Source organism: Chenopodium album, chromosome 6 (assembly GCF_948465745.1).
Source record: "Chenopodium album chromosome 6, dcCheAlbu1.1, whole genome shotgun sequence".
NCBI lineage: Eukaryota > Viridiplantae > Streptophyta > Magnoliopsida > Caryophyllales > Amaranthaceae > Chenopodium > Chenopodium album.
The window spans coordinates 40,718,764-40,727,088 of record NC_137839.1 but is presented as its reverse complement, the minus strand read 5'-3'; the positions used below and the strand labels follow the sequence as shown (position 1 = coordinate 40,727,088).

The 8,325-nt window shown below is 39.9% G+C and overlaps 1 long non-coding RNA gene across 5 annotated transcripts; it reads right to left on the bottom strand.

The window, feature by feature from the left end:
* Window positions 1-6,141: 6,141 nt before the first annotated feature.
* LOC145634840 (uncharacterized) lies at window positions 6,142-8,015 on the bottom strand. Of its 5 annotated transcripts, none has more exons than XR_014113618.1 (4): window positions 7,744-8,015; window positions 6,643-7,667; window positions 6,451-6,552; window positions 6,142-6,332 (listed from the first exon to the last, which is right to left on the bottom strand). It is a non-coding gene; the product is annotated as an uncharacterized LOC145634840 (long non-coding RNA). The 5 variants fall into 5 exon arrangements; XR_014113621.1 differs by having other exon boundaries at window positions 6,142-6,552; window positions 6,643-6,939; window positions 7,031-7,667; XR_014113619.1 differs by having other exon boundaries at window positions 6,142-6,552; window positions 6,643-6,723; window positions 7,031-7,667.
* Window positions 8,016-8,325: the final 310 nt, after the last annotated feature.

The window sequence follows — 8,325 nt, the reverse complement described above, 5'->3', positions numbered from 1 at the left end:
TTGCTCTCTTCTTTCTTTTTTGCCGGCTGAGAAGGTCGGTTGTCTTTCTGCTTGTCGGACTTTTTGGAGTCCGACTGGCTACCAGGCGAGCAGAGGTCGGTAGCTTGGATGTAGCTCTCCGCCTCCCTCAGGGCCGCCTGTAGGGTGAAAGCCCCTTTTCTGACAAGGTCAAACTTAAAAGTAGACCCGTCTCTCAGACCCTTAAAAAAGTCTGTAAAAGCTACCTCATCAGACAGCCCCTGAATCTGAATTCTGATCAGGTTGAACCGCCTGACATATGAGCGCAACCCTTCTCTCTCTCCCTGCTTAACAGTGCTCAGATCAAGGCTTGTTTTCTTAGCAGGGATGTTCATTGAGAAGTTAGAGGCAAACAGGAAGGCAAGCTTCCTGAAGCTGTCTATGGACCCGGCTGGCAGATTACCAAACCATTGTTGGGCAATGCCCTTCAATGTAGCCGGGAAGCATCGACACCAAGTGGCATCATCCAACCCCTGCAGATACATGAGGTTGGTGTAAGCCATGAGGTGATCTTCCGGGTTGGAGGTACCGTCATAGGTACCAACCAACACATTTTTAACCTTGGCCGGCTGAGCTGCCTCGGTTATCTCCCGAGTGAACGCAGAAGGTTGTTCACCCAGGCGCAGCAAACGAAGCTGCCAGTCCAAAGGCTGGACATTTGGATATGCCGCCTGACCCCCAAAGAAGGCCGGCTGCATGAAGTGTGGAGGATACTGTCCGTAAGCCGGAGAAGGCACATACGGGACAGCTCCAATCATATGAGGGCCAGAATGGACAGTATTACCGCCTGTCTAACTCTCATGCAAGGAGGGTGCACTCCCTGCAGAAACATTGTTGAAGCTGTCTGGAAAGTTCGACGTTGAAGCCGACTCAGACAACGATTGATTTCTCTTCCGGTTAATAATTTCCCGGGCATCAGAAGTTGGTTTTTTACTTCTCACCGGCTGTTCGGGCCGGCGAGTGTTATTGGTGTTCCCCCCAGGAAGGAGAATTTTTGACCAATCGATGGTCCCGGCTGCCTTCTCCTTTGGGTGAGGAGTGGGCTGCCGGTTTCTGACTGACTTCCCCTTCTCTGGAGGAGTCTTCTTCGCCGACTGACCTTTACTTGGGCCAGCCCTGCTTTTGGTGATCAGCTCTTTAATTTCACCCTTGAAACTCGTCATGAACCTCATGAGTTCGTCTCGGGTGACAGGGGCTGATCCAGCTGCCGTTTGGGTTGCCCCGTCCGGCTGCCCAGGGGGTCTGCTCGGACCCGCCTGGGAGGCGCCCCGTTCCAGAGTCTCTCTGGGCCGGATGCGCTTGACTCTGAGAGAGCCATCTTCGGCTGTAGAGGTTTGGACCTGAGGATCCTCATCCTCCTCATGGTCTGTAAAAACTTCCGGGTTTTAGCCCAGACGGTTAGGAGGTGGTACAGACTCTTGAACCATCTTCGAGGTACTCTCCCCACAGACGGCGCCAAATGTTTTGGGTGTTTTTGTCCCTCGGGAGAGTTACAACACGAAGACTGATCCGGGATGAGCTGTACCTGCAAAACAAACGAAGACACCTGTTGGGTGGTGCTCCGCCTCCAACGATCAAGTTAGTAACTTGAAAAGGAATAAAGAGTACGGAAATTTAGGTGGGTATCTGCTCGGATTCCAAGCTCAGGTGTTTCTCTGATGTAAGAGAATGCAGGTGTATTAAAATGGTAAAACGTGCTCTCAAAATGAGGGACATCTCCCTATTTATAGGGTCATTGGGAATTGTGCCCCTGATTAGGTCTTTAAACCCTAATCATTGGTGGGCTGCGCCGTTTTGCGGCATTCTCGAGATTCAGGCCTATGGCCGCCTTTTCCCTTGATTTCTGGGAGGACACGTGTCGAGCAGGAATTGGTCCCTTTTGGGCCAATCTGGGGCTGACACGTGTCACCCTCTGATTGGGCCACGTGGCAGGGTGAAATTACCCTAAACACTTGTGGTCTTACTCCACTATTACAGGCCACTTAGGCTCTCTATTCTTTGTTGTCGAGTCGTTTCTTGATTCAGGCCATGGTGGAGTTCTTTTAGGACACCACCAACACTTTTCACTTTCCTTGGGGTGAGATGACTATCACTCCTATCGACTTTAATCTCATCACTGGACTAGAGTTCTGGAAAGCTGTAGTTTCATTTGGCAGCAAGAACACTGTTCTCTCTCTCGAGGTAGAGGAGTTGATCGGTCCGATCGCCATTCGAGCTTGCGGCGAGGCTCGGTTGTTACAGATTAGTAGCCGATGCATTAGTCGGACTATGCTCGTACATGCTTTCAGAGATGATGCGATCACCGCGGAGCAGCGGGTGCACATCTTTTTTTTATCCTTCTGTCAGGGACTTTCACTCCTGACAAGGGTAGCCGAGTGCTACTCTACTATTGCTTGCTCTTCAGGACCTTTATATGGTTGGGACATATGACTGGGCCAGCAAGGCATATGCTGACTTCCTGCTTGGATTGCGACTCACTTGTTGCCATCGCAGCTTTGATGAGGAAGTCGCACTTTCTAGTTTTAGAGGATTATAGAGGTATACTTTTTACTTACTGAAGTTTGCTTTAGATATTTGTTAGAACTTGTTGACGCTTCTTTTCTATTATAGGTCTACTAGTTCTACGAGTACTTCCCGTGTCTGTCACCAACGAGGCCCTCGCCTCGAGGGCTCCCCATTGCTGCTAGTTGTGGAGGCTGTTATAGTGACCATACTGCTACCGCCCATGTTCGAGAGTTGATTGTCTCGATATGTTTTGCTTAACTATTTTGTTTTCTACTCCATAGTAGGATCTTATCTCATGGGTGTTCGTTTGTAGGGACCTGATGTCCAATTTCGGCCATGGGCCAATTTTGACCTTCTTGCACGGGTTGTCAAGTATACAACTCAAGATCGCTATTTTTAGGGGACAAATGACGTTGTGGCATATCTTGGCGAGAGAGTTGCGATTCAGCACTCTTTAGAGTCCTTTGTCGTTCCTACTCATCCCCCACGACACATGTTGGACCAGACGGGTATGAGAGTCCACCTAGGTAGATCGCCAGCTGGTACAGATTGGCAAGGTCATAGCCATCTGGATCGGAGTTATGGCGAGAGCCACTTGCTGCGTTTGGCTCCACCACCTTCCATATCACAGGAGGCGGAGGTACATTTCGTGCCTTTTGATTTATTCCCTTGATAGCCCCCTAGCAAATTTTAATCACCTAGATTTTACTTTGACAGACTGCGGCAGCGGGTGTAGAGTTTGTGCCTCCACCGATGTCCATAACCTATCAATATTCTTTCGGCTCGGTCGAGGAGATGATTCCTCTGGCCCTTGAGCCCTGGCGCATGGTAGAGAGGTCGATACCTCGCAACAAGACCTCGGTAAGTCTTTTATCATTATTTTGTTTGCATACATGTTATTCGGTTGATTCTGACTTTATTGCTTGAAAGTTCTCCCGTGAGGTGATGACGAGGATGGCAAGACCATAGACGCCTTTCGCTATCAGCTCGGGAGATTGAGTCACCGAGCTACCTTTCGTCGTGATGATGATAGCATGGAGGTATTTCTATTGACATCACTGCTTACTCTATTTGCTTATTTTCCATGCTTGACTTGATTTGTGTTTCTATTTCAGCCTGTTCCTCCGACACGCACTCGTATAAGACCCGAGGATGGGAGGGAGATATTCAGATCCGGCTCGAGGCATCGACGTAATTTGGCAGGGATCTAAGGTGATCGAGTGGAGTCAAACCACACTACAATATTAGAGGATTCCGGGTCTTTTTCTAAGGGTGCTTCGAGAAGGCCGACTAGCCAAGAAGGCACCATATCGGCTCCTTTAGCGGTGATGGGACGTATGAGGTTGGCTCATCGTTGCAGCAGCCACAACACCCTCAGTAGTTTGAAGTGCAGCAGCAGGGTGATGTAGGATGGACCGGCCCCACTCTTTCAATCCCGACTATCAGTGGTCCTGCCGCTGGCGAGGGATTGACTTCTCAGACTATGCAGTTCTTTGATATGTTTGGGGTTCCTCCACATTTGCGTCCTCCTCCATCATAGTTTTACCTTTATATATTTTTATTTTGACTTTGTAGGACTTTGCTTATTTGTATTATATGACTCGACACTTATGTTAGACATATTTTATATATACTATGTCTATTTTATCTTTTGCACTTTTTTTATTTTAAGTGCATATGAGTGTGTGAGAAAAAATTGTGACTAATTTTTAGCGCAAAATTTTCCGTCATTTTATACTATTAATGGAGGGTATCCGGATTTCTCCCCCAAAAAGAAAAAATGAATAACAAAATTGGATCTGACTAAAAATAAATTTAAATTTAATTAAGTTCAAAATAATCAGATATGGGATAAGTGTTTGGAATAAATCCGCATTAAATAAAATAATGTTTGGATAAGGCTTTGAAAAGAATCAAAACCATAAAGTCAAAGTACGAATTCGAGTCAAAGTCGGATAACATATAGTCAGTTAAGCGCATAATTCTGATGCGGGAAAAATTAAATTGTCGCGGCGCGAAATCCTTGTCACGGCTTGCTGGTTTTATTTTACCAAATCCTTTAGGGATTCGGTTTGTGTCAGTTCTATTTATAAATATCCCCCAAATCTGTCGATTTTGGTATAATTCGAACTAAAAAAATAATCATATCTTTAACTTTCCATCATGTCTAAGATTTTTAGCGATTATACTCGTTAGTGGTGTCAGTCGTTGACTGCTAAAGAAAGGAAAGAGCTTAACTTTCCCACTTGGGGGGTTTTTATGGCATTAAGGGGGTAGATCGATCTTGACATAGACTTTATTCATACCTCCTTAGAGTATTGGGATTCATACACTCATTGCTTTAGATTAGGTAATGATGAAATTTAACCTTTACTGGAAGAATTTGGTGCGATTTTTGGCTTACCTTCTTTAGATCTTGCGGTAATCCCTAAGGTGAGCGAGTATTATTATAAGGATTTTGAGCGTTTCCTTAACCTTAGGGATAAAGACTTAAAAGATTTAGTGCATGGGAATGTGGTTAATTTTACAGAATTTGCACGTTTTTATTTTGATAGACCACGCTCGGAGTCTTTTCATGTTTATAAAAGAAGGGCTTTCCTGTTTTGTATGTTTAGCCAATATCTCCTCACTAGTGGTAATATTCGTGAGAGTCAAGCAATATTAGTGTCTGTCATGGAGAAAATTGAATCAGGAAGAAATCCAATGCCATTAATTGTTGGAGAAACTATGCTTAGTTTAGATGAGCTAAAAAGAAATCCAAAAGCACCTCTTCAAGTTTCTCTAATATTATTACAGGTAGAAAATTAATACTTTTAATTGCAGAAATAAATATATTTAATTTTGTATAGTTGCAGATATTGCTAATGGAGAGACTAAAATTAATCAGCCCTCCTGAAAATATTGAAAAACGTACATCAGATTGCTTTGTAAGAAGGAAGAAGCGCTTTTCCATCACTAATAGAAAAAGTGCTATTTGTAACTGGAGAAATTGACTTTTTGTAACTGGCATTGTTGGTTGCGAATGCCACCGTTAAAACTAGTGAAAATTATTCGTAACCGGCTAATGTTAGTTACAAATAATGTATTATTCGTAACTGTCTTTACCCAACATCAGTTACAAAAATTCTATTTTCCAAGTAAGAAATCACACTATTCGTAACTGACATTAAGTTACATCGGTTACAATAAGGGTATTATTAGTAACTGGCAAATCATAACGCTGGTTACGAATATATTTTTTATTTTGTTTAAAAAAAATACTATTCGTAACTAGCACTAGATTACGCCAGTACTAATGAATAATTATTATTTTTTAATAAATATTTGATTCGAATACAGAATGGTAGTATATCCTACCAAACGCCCCATCCTCAAAAGGGTTATAACTTGTTACAATTCAACCAACAAAACATGTACTCCAAATACTTCCATATAATTTAAATTCACCCACAACATACAATACAAACACTCAAAATAGTTTCACACTTCGAACTATTCATCCACAGCCATACAATACAACAAACATAGCTATAATTTAATTTCCAAAAAACAATTAAAACTTAAATAAAATAAGCATTGATTTATAGTTTAGAAATGTAATAACAATAACCAATAGGCTAAATAAAATTAAAGTAGATATATAAAAATGTGTTACATTGTTTTATTAAGCTAAATGCGATTAATCATAACATCGATTAATAAGATAACTAGTCATTCAACAAAAAATTAAGCCTAAAAAACTTAGCCCATTGTTCTAAAATCTCATCCAATTCTACATCGTTGTAGGCTGCAAGTCTTACTAAATACTCCTGCAAATATAAAAAAAATTAAGTGTATATACATATTATACTTTATAAAAATAAAACATCAACCAAAACTCGTATAAAGCATTTTAGCTTGCACAGAAGAGGTAAATTCATCACTAACCTCTTTCAAATTACCCTTGCAATCGCTATGGAAAGATACTATCTCATACATATATCTCATCACATAATAAGCACATTCGGTACCACCACATTGTTGAGCACACTAATTCAAAAGAACATAGTACAATTATTTAATAAAATAAATAGTACTTTCATTACTAATAGAACGAAAAAGCAAGAATTATACGCTTACCTCCATTCTTATGTATAGTAATTGTGGCTTACTCATTTGAAAGCATTTCCTTTGAGGTGTGACCTATATACATTGTAAGGTCTAGAAAAAAATCATAAAAAGCATTAGATTAGACGAATGAAAAATAACTTTTAATTACATGCATATGAGTACGTAGTACTAGGAATGTTGTGTACTAACAACTTCATTATTTTGGACAACTCTGAGTTTCGAGCGTTAGGAGGTGATTGAATAACAAAATCAAACTCATACACAAGACTCATACGCAAATCAATAACATAGAGCACCCAATGGTTCCTACATTTCAATAAACTTGTTTGTATTATTCACATAATTGAAATAATAAAATTATGAAAAAGTAAAGATTTCAAGGATCAGTAGTACATACTCTTCCATATATGGAGCTAAAATGAATTTGCATTGTGCATCCTTTTTCCTTAATTCAGTAAGAAAATCATTTTTCAAATACATTTGGACTTCGAGGAAATCTTTCTTGATTTCAGCTGCAGAAATTTTTTGGGGGCACAGGAATATAATTTTAGTCTTCTAAAATAATGAGATATGCTCTTCAATTATTTACCTGCATTTTACAGAAAAAAAATAAATAATTAGTTTAATAAAAGGATCTAATAAAATATATTTCATAGTGAAACAAATTCAAATAACTTAAATGTATGTTAGTATTTAAAATATGTAGACATGGATTAATGAAATATTAACACATGCTCCTTGTAGTAATTCAGAGACATCATCACTAGTAACATAAATTTGTGTGTCTTCCTCTTGATAAAACAATGGATCCTTCAATGAAATTGTCGTAGTATCATAATCTCCATTTACTGAAGTCATGCAACAATACAACATAGAATACTGTTCACCAAGACTCTCAACAATATTTTCTGGAATAATAAGTTATGCCTTTTGCCTTTAATAGTTGAATGCTATGAGTTAATAGGTCCGCAACTATCAACTTTCTCTTTGGTCTGCACCAATTCATTATCCATCTTTTTCGCCAAAGTCATAACCTTCAAGAAAAGATAAATATTAATATAATTTAGTTACAAATATCTTAGATCATTATATAGCATATCAATCAATTACCTCATCAGTAAAGAAGACTAAATCTGCCGGCCACCCTAAAAAATAACCTTTCGCCTTACCCAACTTAGTGATACTGTCATCAGTCTCTTCTGGGAGATTTAGGTGAGAATAATCACTGTAAACATGGTCAACACTAACTTTGTAGATGTCACGGTTCATTTTCTTGTTATGAGTCACTCCACTAGGACAAGGTTTCGCCATTCCATCGGCCATATCACTAAGTTCCCACTAAACTCATCAATTAAAGCAAGACGACATTTAGTTGGGACCTACATAATAGTGCATGTCGTAAGAAACATGAAAGCATAATCTACAGTTAACAACTAATAAGTATGAGAAATAAAAAGTTTAAGATCACACATAAATATAAGCAATCAAATAAGTTCAAGATCACACTAAAAATGATAAGCTAAAGCTGCTCATTCCTAAAAATGTCCTGCTACTTGTATAATGGTAATGATTTGTTAGTTACTTTGTTGAATAAATTTAGTGTTTTTGTGATGCTTACTGCTATAGAGCACTGATAGGTAAGATTTATAGAGCAAAAGCAGGTAAGATTCTTTGTACAAAACTGATTTTTTT